The sequence below is a fragment of the Triticum aestivum genome, chromosome 1B, assembly GCF_018294505.1.
Source record: "Triticum aestivum cultivar Chinese Spring chromosome 1B, IWGSC CS RefSeq v2.1, whole genome shotgun sequence".
Classification (NCBI taxonomy): domain Eukaryota; kingdom Viridiplantae; phylum Streptophyta; class Magnoliopsida; order Poales; family Poaceae; genus Triticum; species Triticum aestivum.
The window spans coordinates 3,777,807-3,797,390 of NC_057795.1; positions in this window are offsets into that span (position 1 = coordinate 3,777,807).

The following is a 19,584-nucleotide window of genomic DNA, read 5'->3' on the forward strand; positions in this document are numbered from 1 at the left end:
GGGTTTTTTTAAGGTTTATCAAACACACAAGAAGAAAACTAGAAAAAGAAATTTAACTAGCATGGATACTACAATGAAAGAGTATGAGCACTAACGACTAGTGTGTGAACATGAATGTAAAGTCGGTGAGAAATACGTACTCCCCAAGCTTAGGCTTTTGGCCTAAGTTGGTTTAATACCAGTGACCGCCTGGCTGATATCCATAAGTGAAACTGGGGTAGTACTGAGATGAAGAGGCGACCGCCTCCTGAGCAGCAGCGTGTTGGCGAGCTGCCTCCATTCCCCTCTCATATTCAGTTGCTTCTTCCCTGGTGACAACATATCTTCCTTTTGCCTGATAATCAAAAAGGTAGGGAGCAGGAAGAGTAACAGGGACGACGTTGCGTCTCTTATAGGTTAGTCGATAATGGAGGAATTGTTCATTCCTCTCAAGAAAATGATGATCAAACATAGTTGCTTTATCCAAATAAACAGGAGGTACAATCATGTCCCCCTCTCGTGGAGCTATATTAAGAAAATTAGCCACATGGGTTGCATAAATTCCTCCAAAGAAATCTCCCCTTCTACTATTATTCTGCAACCTACGTGCAACTATTGCCCCCAAGTTATAACCTCTATAACCTAACACAGCACTCTTGAGGACACAAAGATCAGGGGCACACATGTGACATACTTCGTCCTTACCGTTAATGCATCTACCAATAAAGAGAGCAAAGTAATGTATAGCAGGAAAATGAATGCTCCCTATGGTAGCTTGTATTACGTCCCTAGATTCTCCCACGGTAATACTAGCAAGAAAATCTCTAACTTCAGATTTGGGAGGATCATTAACATTACCCCACTGCGGGAGTTTGCAAGCAGTTGTGAAATCCTCTAGTTCCATGGTATAAGATGTATCATAAATATCAAATATAACACTACGAGAATTACGCGCAGAAATATATTCGAATCTCCGCACAAAGGAATCAGTCAATTGATAATATTGAGGAAACTTATCTTGTAAGAAGTCCTCCAGCTCGGCATTACGCACATATGCGTCAAATTCCTCCTTGAAGCTTGCTTCGACCATAAAATCATCGGATGGCCACTCGCAAGCCCGTACATTTGTGTCCCTTGGCAAATTAACATCTTGTTCACGTATAGCAATCCTTGGCCCTTTCTTTGCCGAGGAACCACCTTGGTACATTCTTCTAAGCATATTTCTTTTTCTGAAAATTTCTGAAATTTTAGTAACTTCAAAATAAAAGTCAATGAAACTAAACAAGATTGATAGCAACTACTCCTACAAGTGCCTAGAGCCTATCATGCATTGGAATTGCTTGGGACCTCAAAAATTTAACATGCAAGCTCAAGAACATGGTCACCTATGCAGCAAAAATTTGCAATGAATAAAGCACTAGAACAAAAACTAATTGGACCAATGGAGGAGTCACATACCAAGCAACAATCTCCCACAGCAGTTTTGTGAATGGAGCTTTGAGCTAAGAGATCGAAAATTATAGCAAAACGAGCTAGAACTCGGGCTTGAGCTAGATGGGGATTTTTTTTGGTAGAAGATGAAGTGTGTGGATGCTGGCATAAGTGGAGGGGAGCCACCAGGGGCTCACGAGACAGGGGGTGCGCCCTACAGGGGGGGCGCGCCCTCCTCTCTCGTGGCCTGGTGCTTGCCCCTCCTACAGTGTTTTCAGTGCCTAAAATCCTCAAATATTCCAGCAGAAATCATACTAAATTTGCAAGGCATTTGGAGCACTTTTATTTTCGGGCTATTTTTTTATGCACAGATAATTCAGAAAACAGACGGATAATACGATTTTTGCTATATTTATTCTAAATATAGGAAAGTAAAAGGAGGGTACAGAAGGTTGTGCCTTCTAGTTTCATCCATCTTGTGATCATCAAAATGAACCCACTAACAAGGTTGATCAAGTCTTGTTAACAAACTCATTCCAAATAACACGGAACCGGAGAAATTTCGAATAACACTAAGTTACCTCAAGGGGATATGAAAATCCCCAACAATAAGAATATCATACTTTTTCTTAACAATAGGGACAGGAAATTCAAAACCTCCAAAAATGATAGTTGGAACTTTTTCAATAGAATTGATGCTATGAACTTGAGGTTGTTTCCTCGGAAAGTGTACCATATGCTCATTACCATTAACATGAAAAGTGACATTGCCTTTGTTGCAATCAATAACAGCCCCTGCAGTATTAAGAAAAGGTCTATCAAGGATAATAGACATACTATCGTCCTCGGGAATATCAAGAATAACAAAGTCCGTTAAGATAGTGACATTCGCAACCACAACAGGCACATCCTCACAAATACCGACAGGTATAGCAGTTGATTTGTCAGCCATTTGCAAAGATATTTCAGTAGGTGTCAACTTATTCAATTCAAGTCTACGATATAAAGAGAGAGGCATAACACTAACACCGGCCCCAAGATCACATAAAGCAGTTCTAACATAATTTCTTTTAATAGAGCATGGTATAGTTGGTACACCCGGATCTCCAAGTTTCTTTGGTATTCCACCTTTAAAAGTGTAATTAGCAAGCATGGTGGAAATTTCAGCTTCCGATATCTTTCTTTTATTAGTGATGATATCCTTCATATACTTAGCATAAGGATTTACTTTCAGCATATCAGTTAAGCGCATACGTAAGAAAATAGGTCTAATCATTTCAGCAAAGCGCTCAAAATCCTCATTATCCTTTGACTTGGATGGTTTAGGAGGAAAGGGCATGGGTTTCTGAACCCATGGTTCTCTTTCTTTACCGTGCTTCCTAGCAACAAAATCTCTCTTGTCATAACGTTGATTCTTTGATTGTGGGTTATCAAGATCAACAGCGGGTTCAATCTCTACATCATTGTATTTTCTAGGTTGAGCATCAACATGAACATTATCATTAACATTATCACTAGGTTCATGTTCATCACCTAATTGTGTTTCAGCATCAAAAATAAAAATATCATTGGGATTCTCAGGTGTGTCTACAGTAGGTTCATTAGAAGCATGCAAAGTCCTATCATTTTTCTTTTTCTTCTTTTTAGAAGAACTAGGTGCCTCTAAATTATTTCTCTAAGAATCTTGCTCGATTCTCTTAGGGTGGCCTACAGGATACAAAGGTTCCTGAGTCATTCTACCAGTTCTAGTAGCCACTCTAACAGCAAAGTCATTTTTATTATTCAATTCATCAAGCAAATCATTTTGAGCTTTGAGTACTTGCTCAGCTTGAGTATCAACCATAGAAGCATATTTGCTAACGCGGTGAAGTTCATCTTTAACTCTAGCCAGATTATTGCCTACGCGTCCTATCTCGAAAGCATTATTCTTTAACTCTCTACCAACATAAGCATTAAAACTTTCTTGTCTAGCCATAAAGTCATCAAATTCATCTATGCATGGGCTATGAAATTTAGTAGAGGGTATTTCAACTTTATCGTATTTATAGAGAGAATTTACCTTTACTACCTGTGTCGGGTTATCAAGACAATGTGGTTCTTCAGGCGGTAAATTAAGACCATGTATTTCTTCAATAGGAGGTAAATTCTTAACATCTTTAACTTTAATGCCTTTTTCTTTCATTGATTTCTTTGCCTCTTGAATATCTTCACGACTGAGAAATAAAACACCTCTCTTCTTCGGAGTGGGTTTAGGAATAGCCTCAGGAGTTGGCTCAATTGGTTCAGGAGTTACTTCAGGAACTGGCTCAGGAAGAGTCCAATTATTTTCATTAGTCAACATGTTATTCAATAGTATTTCAGCTTCATCGACTATTCTTTCCCTGAAAACACAACCAGCACAACTATCCAAGTAGTCCTTGGAAGCTTCAGTTAGTCCATTATAAAAGATATCAAGTATTTCATTTTTCTTAAGAGGATGATCAGGCAAAGCATTAAGTAACCGGAGCAGCCTCCCCCAAGCTTGTGGGAGACTCTCTTCTTTGATTTGCACAAAATTATATATTTCCCGCAACGCAACTTGTTTCTTATGAGCAGGGAAATATTTAGCAGAGAAGAAATAAATCATATCCTGGGGACTACGCACACAACCAGGAGCAAGAGAATTATACCAAGTCTTAGCATCACACTTTAATGAGAACGGAAATATCTTAAGGATATATAAATAGCGAGACTTCTCATCATTAGTAAATAGGGTGGCTATATCATTCAACTTGGTAAGATGTGCCACAACAGTTTCAGATTCAAGGCCATAAAAAGGATCATATTCAACTAAAGTAATAATATTAGGATCAACAGAGAATTCATAATCCTTATCAGTAATACAGATAGGTGAAGTAGCAAAAGCAGGATCGGGTTTCATTCTAGCATTCAGAGATTGCTGCTTCCATTTAGCTAATAATTTCTTAAGATCGTTTCTATCATTGCAAGCAAGAATTTCCATAGCAGCTTTTTCATTCATAACATAACCCTTAGGAACAACAGGTAATACATAATCATTGGGGGAACCTTCATCATCACTATCATCAATAATAGGTTCTTCAATATTTTCATTCCCCCTAAATCTAGCAAGTTGTTCATCAAAAAATTCACCTAATGGCACAGTAGTATCACGCACAGAAGTAGTTTCATCATGCATAGTAGAAGTGGCATCATCAATAACATGCGACATATCAGAATTCATAGCAGTAGCAGGTTTAGGTGTCGCAAGCCTACTAATAACGGAAGGAGAATCTAGTGCAGAGCTAGATGGCAGTTCCTTACCTCCCCTCATAGTTGAGGGCAAAATAGTAGTTCGATCATCTTTCAAGTTCTTCATAGTGATCAACAGATATAAATCCCAAGTGACTCAGAGAATAGAGTTATGCTCCCCGGCAACGGTGCCAGAAATTAGTCTTGATAACCCACAAGTATAGGGGATCGCAACAGCTTTCGAGGGTAGAGTATTCAACCCAAATTTATTGATTCGACACAAGGGGAGCCAAAGAATATTCTTGAGTATTAGCAGTTGAGTTGTCAATTCAATCACACCTGGATAACTTAGTATCTGCAGCAAAGTATTTAGTAGCAAAAGTGGTATGATAATAAAGGTAACAATAGCAAAAGTAAAAATAAATGTTTTTGGGTTTTTGTTGTGACGCCCCCGATTCAACGTACACTAATCATACACGCAAACGTGTATGATCAAGATCAGAGACTCACTGGAAGATATCACAACACAACTCTACAAATAAAAAAAGTCATACAAGCATCATAATACAAGCCAGGGGCCTCGAGGACTCGAATACAAGTGCTCGATCATAGACGAGTCAGCGGAAGCAACAATATCTGAGTACAGACATAAGTTAAACAAGTTGCCATAAGATGGCTAGCACAAACTGGGATACAGATCGAAAGAGGCGCAGGCCTCCTGCCTGGGATCCTCCTAACTACTCATGGTCGTTGTTAGGGCCTGCACGTAGTAGTAGGCACCTCCAGTGCAGTAGGAATCATCGTCGAAGGTGGCGTCTAGCTCCTGGGCTCCAGCATCTGGTTGCGACAACAAGGTAGAAGGGAAAGGGGAAAAAGAGGAAGAAAAGCAACCGTGAGTACTCATCCAAAGTACTCGCAAGCAAGGATCTACACCACATAGGCATATGGGTATATGTGTAAAGAGGCAATATCGGTGGACTGAACTGCAGAATGCTAGAATAAGAGGGGGGTAGCTAGTCCTATCGAAGACTACGCTTCTGGCAGTCTCCGTCTTGCAGCATGTAGAAGAGAGTAGATTGAAGTCCTCCAAGTAGCATCGCATAGCATAATCCTACCCGGCGATCCTCCCCTCGTCGCCCTATGGAAAAGCGATCACCGGGTTGTCTGTCGAACTTGTCTGGGTGTGTTTTATTAAGTATCCGGTTCTAGTTGTCATAAGGTCAAGGTACAACTCCGGGTCATCCTTTTACCGAGGGACACGGCTATTCGAATAGATAAACTTCCCTGCAGGGGTGCACCACATAACCCAACACGCTCGATCCCATTTGGCCGGACACACTTTCCTGGGTCATGCCCGGCCTCAGAAGATCAACACGTCGCAGCCCCACCTAGACCTAACAGAGAGGTCAGTACGCCGGTCTAACTCCTATGGTGCAGGGGTCTGGGCCCATCGCCCATTGCACACTTGCACGTTGCGAGGGCGGCCGAAAGCAGACCTAGCAACCTCCATTACAAAGGAAGTCACGTTATGCGGTCCAATCTGGCACGCGCCGCTCAGTCGGTGACGTCTAGAAGGCTTCGACTGATACCACGACGTCGAGTGCCCATATCTTTCCCGCGTAGTTGGTTAGTGCGTATAGGCCAGTGGCCAGACTTAGATCAAATACCAAGATCTCGTTAAGCGTGTTATTATGAAGCAACCGCGAACGCCGACCAGGGCCAGGCCCACCTCTCGCCTAGGTAGTCTCAACCTGCCTTGTCGCTCCGCCACAAAGATCCACACAGAGGTCCGTCGGGACAAAGGTCCTTTCAGCCCCCAATCCGTGAATCACTCGCGGGTACTCTTCGAGCCAACCCGACTTTAGTCACCATCTGTAATATGTATATATGTATAGTATATACCCGTGATCACCTCCCAAGTGATCACGGCGCGATAGTATAGCAAGGCAGACCGACAAGAATGTAGGGCCACGGATGATAAACTAGCATCCTATACTAAGTATTAGGATTGCAGGTAAGGTATCAACAGATGTAGCAACAATGTCAGGCTATGCATCAGAATAGGATTAACGGAAAGCAGTAACATGCTACACTACTCTAATGCAAGCAGTATAGAGGAGAATAGGCGATATCTGGTGATCAGGGGGGGCTTGCCTGGTTGCTCTGGCAAGAAGGAGGGGTCGTCAACTCTGTAGTTGAACTGGGCAGCAGCAGCGTCAGTCTCGTAGTCTACCGGAGAGAAGAGGGGGAAGAAACAATGAATAACATGAAAACAGATGCATACCGATGCATGACATGACAAGTAACGATGCTAGGTGTGCCCAATCGTGGTAGTAGGTGATACCAACGAAGGGGAAAACATCCGGGAAAGTATTCCCGGTGTTTCACGTTTTCGGACAGATGAACCGGAGGGGGAAAGTTGCGTGTTTGCTATGCTAGGGATGTTTGGCGTACGAACGGGCTGCGTATCCAGATTCGTCTCGTCGTTCTGAGCAACTTCCATGTACAAAGTTTTTCCATCCGAGCTACGGTTTATTTTATATTATTTTCCAAAGTTTTAATGAATTTCTCAATTTCTGGATTTATTAATAATTCAAGATATTAAATGGACTAAAAGCCAAGTGCACCCAAAGTGTACCCAACAGCATGTGTTAGAAGCTGACAGGTGGGATCAGTTGACTGGTCAACGTGTCCAGTCGGACCCATCTATCATTGACCCATGTGCCAGGTTTTATTTTTAATTTTTTTTTTAGAAAATTAGCAAAGGGTGTTTTGGGCTTAGTTAATTAGGGCCTTCCTAGTTAACATGGGTCGGGCCCAGGTGGCAGTGGCCTTTGGCCAAGGCTGCAAGGCTGGGGGCTCGTTCCAGCCAGCGAGGCTAGCGAGGCCAGCGCTGGCGCACGGGGAAGCAGGGCGTGGCCCTGACGGGCGTGGATGGTAGCGAGCGGCGAGCAGGGGGCGAGGCCACGAGTAGGCGGTCACGCGTAGGCACACGGAGGCCCATTGGTGGCTTAGGAGCTGCAGAGGCGACGGATCGACGAAGAGCAGCGGCGACAATCGAGGAAGAAGATGGCGTCGATCCGGTCGATGTGGTGGCCTCCCGGCCTCAATCCGGTTGCGTAGTCGACGCGGCGGACAGTGAAGGCGCTGCTGGAAAGGTCCCGTCCCACGGGGACGACTGAGAGCATGCGGACGAGGAGAACCATGGCGTCAATGGCTCGGCAGTGCACGAGGAAGAAGGAGTAGCAAGCGGGAGGAAAAGTGGCGAGGCTAGGGTTCTCCAGGGGGGTTTGGGTGGCCTTATCCATCCACGCGACCGGGGGATCGCCGACGCGTGCACATCGCCGGCTATGGCGCCGGTGGATGAGCGCCACGCCCTCCCATGAACAGGAGGGACGAGAGGCTCGGCTGGGCTGGGTTATTTTGCCTAATGGGCCACATGGCCCAGTAGATTAAGTTTCCCTTTTCTTTTGGTTTCCATTTATTTTCCTTTTTCATTTACTTATTCTTTTATTGTTTTAATTTTTCCCAAATTGTTTTAGTTTTGTAAAATATTCAATTAGCCCCTAAAGTAGTAACATTAATTATACCACTGCCACAATAAGTTTGGCACCTAGCTAAAATAGATTAGTACTTTATAAAATATAATAGGGGTATAATTAATTGTTTTTGCTACTGTTTTAATCACTTTAGGGTATTTAATTGTTTTATAAAGATGTTGTTTCTCCACCAATATTATCCATGATTTATTTGTCGCATTAAGAACATTTTAGTTCTAATATTTGAAAAAATTTATTGTTTGCTTGATTTTGAATTTGAATTTGAATCGGTTTCGAACTGACGCGAGATCATCAACAATAATCGAAGTGATTTGGCATCATCAGCAGAGGGTTGTTGTAGCTTAATTACCTGGGCGTCACAATTCTCCTCCACTACAAAAAATCTCGTCCCGAGATTTAGGAGCGGAAGTAAGGGGGAAGGGATTTGGTTACGAATGTCTAACTGGTTTTCTTGGTGTTGGTTGCTCTTCTCGATGAGGTCGATCCATTAAATTGACGTCTTCATTACTCTGCTTCCAGCCATCATGATGAAGTCGGCATCATTTCTTCGGGGACTCCATCGTACTTACGGAAGAATAAAGGGGGTATTCCAAGAGAACGGACCTCTGCATGGTTGTCTATCTGGTTGATAACATCGGGGGAGGTGGCGGAAAGTACCTCTCAAATTGAAACTTAATAATATATCGAGAGCAAAGTAGGAAGGTCACATGAGAAATTCCGAGCGGGCATGCAATCGCTCGTTGCCTGAAACGGAGTGTGAAAAGGGGCTCACAGCAACGAGAATAAGTATTGCGTCTGATACCAGAATAGATCACTAGGAAGGTGGCTCGTGAATTACCTACGAAACCAAGAGCAAGGGATAACTTTGTCAACAAGGTGTACATGAGAGTCAGGTTTCGATCCTATGGAACTATGGGTTATGGGCCCACCATGTGGTTAAAGGTATGAAGGTCGGTGACATCTTGTACGATCATGTAAGCCAGGCATGTCAGAGGATAGTCTGTCGGTTATGTCGGCAACAACATCGGTACCAAGAGCGAGGGACGAAGAGAACCATTTTCCTGCTTGTTAAATGAGGCAGACCAATAGGCAAGGTTCTCGTCCATCGGTGGCTACCAGAGTTTCATCATCAATAGTAACAGGGTCTTACTAACAAAGTTCTACACCGAGGTGTTTACATAAGCAGGAGAATATTACTGCTTAGATCATATAGATCACAAGAAACGTTAAACCAACCAATGGAAAGGAAGATACGATTATTAGATTAAACAGAACAATGAAAAGGAAAATGTGTCCCAAGGACAAGCAGAGTATGATATCCATGACAGGATATAATGTTGAAAACTCTTTAGGTAGGGGAGGGAATTTTCATGACATTACCCATACAGCGGTGTTTGGATAATTGAGCAAGAAACATTTAGCATTGGGCTTCAAATGTTCTTGTTGAAAATCGGAGTACCATAGACATGCTTCGAAATAGCATTGACATGGTCATCAGGTGAAGATCAGACTTTGGAAACACAAAGGATCCATCAGGAATAACTTGTAGAATAAGTCTTACGATTTCCTCATGGAAGAATAGTTATCCTTGAAAAAGAAATTATAATGACAGGTCCTCCAGCTAGGGGGGCTAGGCATGACATCATATTACTGGGTCATCAAAGGACCAACATCATAACTCCTGGAAAGTTGTCCCAACCATCATATCTGACCGAGATTCAGATCCGATTGGTGTCATGATACCTCAGACTCAGGATGTCCGAGAAGAAAAGGTGCAACACAAATCAACTAAATGACATTGCAAGATTCTCGAGAAATGAACTATGGGAGCGGGTTCCTGAAACAATAGTTCATCATTAAACCAAGGAGAGGATGATGAGGTGGCTGATGGACTCAGCAACAAATCATCGAGATTTCCAAAGGATGGATTTCCACAATTATGTAAACAAGGAGATAACATTTGCCAGATCAAATGGTATAATGATGCATGCTCGAGGAAAACCTACACAAGTAAACATTGGTTGAAAGATGCACCCATAATATGGGCTTAGATAGCATGATCAATGTTTAGAATGGTGATTCAATTATCGAAAGACTTAGGATGAAACTATTGCCCATTCACGTCAAAGCAATAGGGTTGCTAGAAGTTTTGAATTCACGCGTCATAGCTCAATTGTCGGTATTCCGGTTAAAAACAACACGGGGACCAAGGAATGAACGGAGATGGCAAGAAGTGTTATTATATCAAGATTTCTTAAGAGGTGGTGAAATTCTCACCACATTCTTGACGAAAAGTGATGGAGTATTAAACATCTCGACAACAAAGTACTGGGAGTACTGAATCTCAGTATTGATTCGATTCACAAATCGATGTTCTCGGTTGACGACAACCCAAAACCCAGGAAAATTGGAAGCGGTGAGAAATCACAATTGATGACGAACCCATAAGAAGTTATGCAGTTCCATGATATTCTCAAGATACCAGAGTGTAATACTTGACGGTAGATCAAAGTCAAGGTTGGACTGGGGTATTGACCCACAGAAGATAAATGCTTAAACTTGCCCGAGAAATGGGATCAAAGGAGAACAATATGGTCGGAACCATAGCTGCAAGGGATCCAATTTAATTACACCGAAATAATTAACCAAATGATTAAATATTTTGCAAGAAGCTTCCATGATAAGTTCCACACCGGTTCCATGGGCATGAATACAAAGTTCAAGGTCGACTCCCACTTCTTTAATGCATGACCTTTCATCCACTTCTCGTCTTCAAAGAAGTTGTATGGTAGAAAATTATCTGGTAAAACACCAGAAGGGTATGACTTATGAAACCCTCGAGGTTCATACGGTTTTTGGGAAGGTATATCTTCAACCCAATGGGGCACCTTGGAAACATATACCACAAATTTCAAGAGTAATTATCACCAGCTCAAAAGCAGAGCATGGTTTGGCCAAATCAGAGAATAGGATTTACCAATGGAATTATGTATCAGTGAAAGAACTTCTCGAGGTTTTGTGTACAAAGGACATTGTCGGATGATAATTCAACAAAGGATCCGACGGTCCATAATGGAGCTGATGTGAGCATCGGCACACAATCAGAGGAAGAAACAATACAAATGTATTGGATTATAGAAACAACTGACTAATTCAAAGCTCAGTGTAAAGAATCATGATTTCTAATTGAAGGGATCAGAAGCAAACGCTCTAATTAAGGATGGGTAAACTGAATAGACTTAGGGGTACAATCGATGACAATTTGATTGGTCGATAAGCAGATCATGTTCAAAATGACATCTCAGCCGGAAGGATAATTTTAAAAGAATCAACCGATGATTGCGTGCATTCGCACTCATGTTGAATCAATAGGATCAAAATGACGGTGTCAAAGGAGACTAATGAATGTTGCTAGACCTATGGGAAGCATCCATAATGCAAGCAGACAAGTATATGTAGAGCAATAGTTTAAAGAGGATTCTTGAATGATTAGATAGAATTTCAAAGTATCATATGAAACATATGAACAACTGGGGATGGATGAATACTTGATAAGGGCGAGAAATTATCCGTAGGAGGTATTCAGGTGGCAAGGAACTGCAAGGCAGTAGGCACAACATATTCTCGGAACAACGGGAAGTAGTTCAGGGTATCTTGTAGTATCAAGAGTAATCGAGAATGAAGGTAAGGGTGGCAAGTATAAGTAGCTATCCATAGAGATGTCTCGGTGGTAGGGTTGCAAACCCGATGAGCACAAAGTATCGAGGGAACATCGGAGAGTAACTTCAGAATCTTCAAGTGCATCAAGCGATCATCTGAATCGAGTGGCTCTTCGGGAGGAAGTAGTTACGAGAACCTAGAGTTAGAGTTAGTAAAACCATTTAACCCGAATAGAGGAGAGATCAGAGTCCCAGTGCATAGACGAGGAGTAAAAGATCCTAATACCACCCAATGGCGACGTGGGCCCGTAAGCCGCACAGCTAAGTTAGTAAAAAGCTTTGCAATGTCTAGACTCGACTTCAGCCAAGGAGTGTGGAAGGGGGATTCCTACAGGCAGTCGACTCTGATACCAACTTGTGACGCCCCCGATTCAACATACACTAATCATACACGCAAACGTGTACGATCAAGATCAGAGACTCGCGGGAAGATATCACAACACAACTCTACAAATAAAAAAAAGTCATACAAGCATCATAATACAAGCCAGGGGCCTCGAGGGCTCGAATACAAGTGCTCGATCATAGACAAGTCAGCGGAAGCAACAATATCTGAGTACAGACATAAGTTAAACAAGTTGCCATAAGATGGCTAGCACAAACTAGGATACAGATCGAAAGAGGCATAGGCCTCCTGCCTGGGATCCTCCTAACTACTCATGGTCATCGTCAGCGGCCTGCACGTAGTAGTAGGCACCTGCAGTGCAGTAGGAATCATCGTCGAAGGTGGCTTCTAGCTCCTGGGCTCCAGCATCTGGTTGCGACAACCAGGTAGAAGGGAAAGGGAAAAAGAGGGAGAAAAGCAACCGTGAGTACTCATCCAAAGTACTCGCAAGCAAGGATCTACACCACATAGGCATATGGGTATATGTGTAAAGAGGCAGTATCGGTGGACTGAACTGCAGAATGCTAGAATAAGAGGGGGATAGTTAGTCCTATCGAACACTACGCTTCTGGTAGTCTCCGTCTTGCAGCATGTAGAAGAGAGTAGATTGAAGTCCTCCAAGTAGCATCGCATAGCATAATCCTACCCGGCGATCCTCCCCTTGTCGCCCTGTGGAAAAGCAATCACCGGGTTGTCTGTGGAACTTGTCTGGGTGTGTTTTATTAAGTATCCGGTTCAAGTTGTCATAAGGTCAAGGTACAACTCCGGGTCATCCTTTTACCGAGGGACACGGCTATTCGAATAGATAAACTTCCCTGCAGGGGTGCACCACATAACCCAACACGCTCGATCCCATTTGGCCGGACACACTTTCCTGGGTCATGCCCGGCCTCGGAAGATCAACACGTCACAGCCCCACCTAGGCCTAACAGAGAGGTCAACACGCCGGTCTAACTCCTATGGCGCAGGGGTCTAGGCCCATCGCCCATTGCACACCTGCACGTTGCGAGGGCGGTCGGAAGCAGACCTAGCAACCTCCATTACAAAGGAAGTCACGTTACGCGGTCCAATCTGGTGCGCGCCGCTCAGTCGGTGACGTCTAGAAGGCTTCGGCTGATACCACGACGTCGAGTGCCCATATCTTTCCCGCGTAGTTGGTTAGTGCGTATAGGCCGGTGGCCAGACTCAGATCAAATACCAAGATCTCGTTAAGCGTGTTATTATGAAGCAACCGCGAACGCCGGCCAGGGCCAGGCCCACCTCTCGCCTAGGTGGTCTCAACCTGCCATGTCGCTCCGCCACAAAGATCCACACAGAGGGCCGTCGGGACAAAGGTCCTTTCAGCCCCCAATCCATGAATCACTCGCGGGTACTATTCGAGCCAACCCGACTTTAGTCACCATCTGTAATATGTATATATGTATAGTATATACCCGTGATCACCTCCCAAGTGATCACGGCCCGATAGTATAGCAAGGCAGACCGACAAGAATGTAGGGCCACAGATGATAAACTAGCATCCTATACTAAGTATTAGGATTGCAGGTAAGGTATCAACAGATGTAGCAACAATGTCAGGCTATGCATCAGAATAGGATTAACGGAAAGCAGTAACATGCTACACTACTCTAATGCAAGCAGTATAGAGGAGAATAGGCGATATCTGGTGATCAGAGGGGGCTTGCCTGGTTGCTCTGGCAAGAAGGAGGGGTCGTCAACTCCGTAGTCGAACTGGGCAGCAGCAGCGTCGGTCTTGTAGTCTACCGGAGAGAAGAGGGGGAAGAAACAATGAATAACATACAAACAGATGCATACCGATGCATGACATGACAAGTAACGATGCTAGGTGTGCCCAATCGTGGTAGTAGGTGATACCAACGAAGGGGAAAACATCCGAGAAAGTATTCCCTGTGTTTCACGTTTTCGGACAGATGAACCGGAGGGGGAAAGTTGCGTGTTTGCTATGCTAGGGATGTTTGGCGTACGAACGGGCTGTGTATCCGGATTCGTCTCGTCGTTCTGAGCAACTTCCATGTACAAAATTTTTCCATCCGAGCTACGGTTTATTTTATATTATTTTCCAAAGTTTTAATGAATTTCTCAATTTCTGGATTTATTAATAATTCGAGATATTAAATGGACTAAAAGCCAAGTGCACCCAAAGTGTACCCAACAGCATGTGTTAGAAGCTGACAGGTGGGGTCAGTTGACTGGTCAACGTGTCCAGTGGGACCCATCTGTCATTGACCCATGTGCCAGGTTTTATTTTTAATTTCTTTTTAGAAAATTAGCAAAGGGTGTTTTGGGCTTAGTTAATTAGGGCCTTCCTAGTTAACATGGGTCGGGCCCAGGTGGCAGTGGCCTTTGGCCAAGGCTGCAAGGCTGGGGGCTCGTTCCAGCCAGCGAGGCTAGCGAGCCAGATCCTATTCGGCGCCTTTAGCGCCCGATACAGTGGTTTTCGCAAACGGGCGCACACCCCACCTCCCTCCCTTCGCTACTAGCAGGCCGGCCCATCTCTCCTTATAGATTTTATAAGGCAAAAAAGGGTGATCGAGGGAGAATCGAACCTCCAACCTTCAAGCTTCGACGAAGGCCGTACTAACCACCAGGCCATCCGCCCCACTATGATAATGCACATCTTTTTTATCCTTTCTACTTTTCTCGTTCCTTTTTCCAAATTTTCTTTTCCAAAATCGAGAATTTTTTCTTTTTTTCATGTTTTTTTCTGCAAAATGAATGAACTTTTTTTTTAAAATTCAATGAAATTTTTCCAAATTCGTTGACCTTTTTTCCAATTTTGATGAACTTTTTTAAAATTTGATGAACTTTTTTCAAATTTGATGAACTTTTCTTCCACTTCGATGAATTTTATTTCAAATTCGTTGAACTTTTTTTCAAATTTGATGAAGTTTTTCCTAAATCGATGAACTTGTCTACAAATCCAATGAACTTTTTTCGAAAGTGTTGAACTTTTTTCGAAAGCGTTGAACTTTTTTCATGAACTATTTTCAAATCAATGAACTTTTTTGAAGTTTGTGAACTTTTCCTCAAAAATGATGAACGTTTTCAAATTCACGATTTTTTCAAAATAATTCAAAAATTGAAGTGATATGTTAGACTATATTATGCAAATAAAGAGCGCGGCCACACTTGTTCTTAATATTTTTGCGCTGCTATTGAGATGGATGTCCAGTGGCTCTAGTGGTTAGCTAAACTTGGATAAGAATGCAACGACCTAAGTTCGAATCCAGTTGAAGGCGTTTTTTTGCTCATTTTTTGGCGTTATAGATCGCTGCGCTCTGCCTTCACGGGTCGGCCCAACAGGGTTCCGCTGCGTGCGCCAGTCAACTTGATCGATGAAGCGAGCGAGCGAGTGGCGGGAGCGAGGGAGCGAAGGCAGAGTGGGCCGGCCCATAAAGGGAGCTCGTGTGGGCGCCCGAACTCCTTACGGGCACTGAAGGCGCCCGCGAGGAGCTCTCGGCTAGCGAGGCCAGCGCCGGCGCACGGGGAAGCAGGGCGCGGCCCTGACGGGCGTGGATGGTAGCGAGCGGCGAGCAGGGGGCGAGGCCACGAGTAGGCGGTCACGCGTAGGCGCGGCCGGGCGCAACCAGTCGCTTCCAGAGGCCAGCGAGCGAGAGCACGGGCGTGACAACACGAGCAGCAGGAGGTAGAAGGCAGCAGCAACACGCACCACCAACAGAGGAGCAGCAGCACACATGTACGCGGACACTGAACTTTTGCCATGGTGGACAAAGCTCACGGGACGGCCACAAACGGAACAAATCGAGCCGGAGAAGAGGGGGAATCGGCCGAGGAGCTCACCGCGGAGGCACACGGAGGCCCATTGGTGGCTTAGGAGCTGCAGAGGCGACGGATCGACGAAGAGCAGCGGCGACAATCGAGGAAGAAGATGGCGTCGATCCGGTCGATGTGGTGGCCTCCCGGCCTCAATCCGGTTGCGTAGTCGACGCGGCGGACAGCGAAGGCACTGCTGGAAAGGTCCCGGCCCGCGGGGACGACTGAGAGCATGCGGACGAGGAGAACCATGGCGTCGATGGCTGGCAGTGCACGAGGAAGAAGGAGTAGCAAGCGGGAGGAAAAGTGGCGAGGCTAGGTTTCTCCAGGGGGGTTTGGGTGGCCTTATCCATCCACGCGACCGGGGGATCGCCGACGCATGCACATCGCCGGCTATGGCGCCGGTGGATGAGCGCCACACCCTCCCGTGAACAGGAGGGACGAGAGGCTCGGCTGGGCTGGGTTATTTTGCCTAATGGGCCACATGGCCCAGTAGATTAAGTTTCCCTTTTCTTTTGGTTTCCATTTATTTTCCTTTCTCATTTACTTATTCTTTTATTGTTTTAATTTTTCCCAAATTGTTTTAGTTTTGTAAAATATTCAATTAGCCCCTAAAGTAGTAACATTAATTATACCACTGCCACAATAAGTTTGGCACCTAGCTAAAATAGATTAGTATTTTATAAAATATAATAGGGGTATAATTAATTGTTTTTGCTACTGTTTTAATCACTTTAGGGTATTTAATTGTTTTATAAAGATGTTGTTTTCTCCACCAATATTATCCATGATTTATTTGTCGCATTAAGAACATTTTAGTTCTAATATTTGAAAAAATTTATTGTTTGCTTGATTTTGAATTTGAATTTGAATCGGTTTCGAACTGACGCGAGATCATCAACAATAATCGAAGTGATTTGGCATCATTAGCAGAGGGTTGTTGTAGCTTAATTACCTGGGCGTCACAATTCTCCTCCACTACAAGAAATCTCGTCCCGAGATTTAGGAGCGGAAGTAAGGGGGAAGGGATTTGGTTACGAATGTCTAACTGGTTTTCTTGGTGTTGGTTGCTCTTCTCGATGAGGTCGATCCATTAAATTGACGTCTTCATTACTCTGCTTCCAGCCATCATGATGAAGTCGGCATCATTTCTTCGGGGACTCCATCGTACTTACGGAAGAATAAAGGGGGTATTCCAAGAGAACGGACCTCTACATGGTTGTCTATCTGGTTGATAAAATTGGGGGAGGTGGCGGAAAGTACCTCTCAAATTGAAACTTAATAATATATCGAGAGCAAAGTAGGAAGGTCGCATGAGAAATTCCGAGCGGGCATGCAATCGCTCGTTGCCTGAAATGGAGTGTGAAAAGGGGCTCACAGCAACGAGAATAAGTATTGCGTCTGATACCAGAATAGATCACTAGGAAGGTGGCTCGTGAATTACCTACGAAACCAAGAGCAAGGGATAACTTTGTCAACAAGGTGTACATGAGAGTCAGGTTTCGATCCTATGGAACTATGGGTTATGGGCCCACCATGTGGTTAAAGGTATGAAGGTCGGTGACATCTTGTACGATCATGTAAGCCAGGCATGTCAGAGGATAGTCTGTCAGTTATGACGGCGACAACATCGGTACCAAGAGCGAGGGACGAAGAGAACCATTTTCCTGCTTGTTAAACGAGGCAGACCAATAGGCAAGGTTCTCGTCCATCGGTGGCTACCAGAGTTTCATCAACAATAGTAACAGGGTCTTACTGACAAAGTTCTACACCGAGGTGTTTACATAAGCAGGAGAATATTACTGCTTAGATCATATAGATCACAAGAAACGTTAAACCAACCAATGGAAAGGAAAATACGATTATTAGATTAAACAGAACAATGAAAAGGAAAATGTGTCCCAAGGACAAGCAGAGTATGATATCCATGACAGGATATAATGTTGAAAACTCTTTAGGTAGGGGAGGGAATTTTCATGACATTACCCATACAGCGGTGTTTGGATAATTGAGCAAGAAACATTTAGCATTGGGCTTCAAATGTTCTTGTTGAAAATCGGAGTACCATAGACATGCTTCGAAATAGCATTGACATGGTCATCAGGTGAAGATCAGACTTTGGAAACACAAAGGATCCATCAGGAATAACTTGTAGAATAAGTCTTACGATTTCCTCATGGAAGAATAGTTATCCTTGAAAAAGAAATTATAATGACAGGTCCTCCAGCTAGGGGGGCTAGGCATGACATCATATTACTGGGTCATCAAAGGACCAACATCACAACTCCTGGAAAGTTGTCCCAACCATCATATCTGACCGAGATTCAGATCCGATTGGTGTCATGATACCTCAGACTCAGGATGTCCGAGAAGAAAAGGTGCAACACAAATCGACTAAATGACATTGCAAGATTCTCGAGAAATGAACTATGGGAGCGGGTTCCTGAAACAATAGTTCATCATTAAACCAAGGAGAGGATGATGAGGTGGCTGATGGACTCAGCAACAAATCATCGAGATTTCCAAAGGATGGATTTCCACAATTATGTAAACAAGGAGATAACATTTGCCAGATCAAATGGTATAATGATGCATGCTCGAGGAAAACCTACACAAGTAAACATTGGTTGAAAGATGCACCCATAATATGGGCTTAGATAGCATGATCAATGTTTAGAATGGTGATTCAATTATCGAAAGACTTAGGATGAAACTATTGCCCATTCACGTCAAAGCAATAGGGTTGCTAGAAGTTTTGAATTCACGCGTCATAGCTCAATTGTTGGTATTCCGGTTAAAAACAACACGGGGACCAAGGAATGAACGGAGATGGCAAGAAGTGTTATTATATCAAGATTTCTTAAGAGGTGGTGAAATTCTCACCACATTCTTGACGAAAAGAGATGGTAATACTCCAAGGTAAAATAGAACATGGGCTAGATAGCGAGGAGCTCAAGGTATAACACAAAACATGAACAAGTTTGTGTTGAACGAAAGGCAATAAAGTGGTCGATGATAACACAAATCACCGAGAGCAAAGGGTGGTATTTTTCATCAAGAATTCGATATATATCTTAGAAGAGCTCAGAATGTTGATGATGTTCATGACACATTTGTCGCGAGATTTCACGAAGATGTAATCGATTGGCGATGACATCAAGTCAAATGAATGATGGAGCGAAAGGTTATTGAAACCAGTACAATACAAACTTGAAATCAAGCTTGCTGTCCAAGGTGAAATGATACGCCGAGGAAGATCGATGTAAGCTTAGCTCATTGCCGAAAGTGGTGCTCCGGGAATTAAGGACCAGGTAGCATAGTTAAAATGAGCACGATACTGTATAGCCGATCGGGCTAGGAATGACGTGATGGAGTATTAAACATCTCGACAACAAAGTATTGGGAGTACTGAATCTCAGTATTGATTCGATTCACAAATCGATGTTCTCGGTTGACGACAACCCAA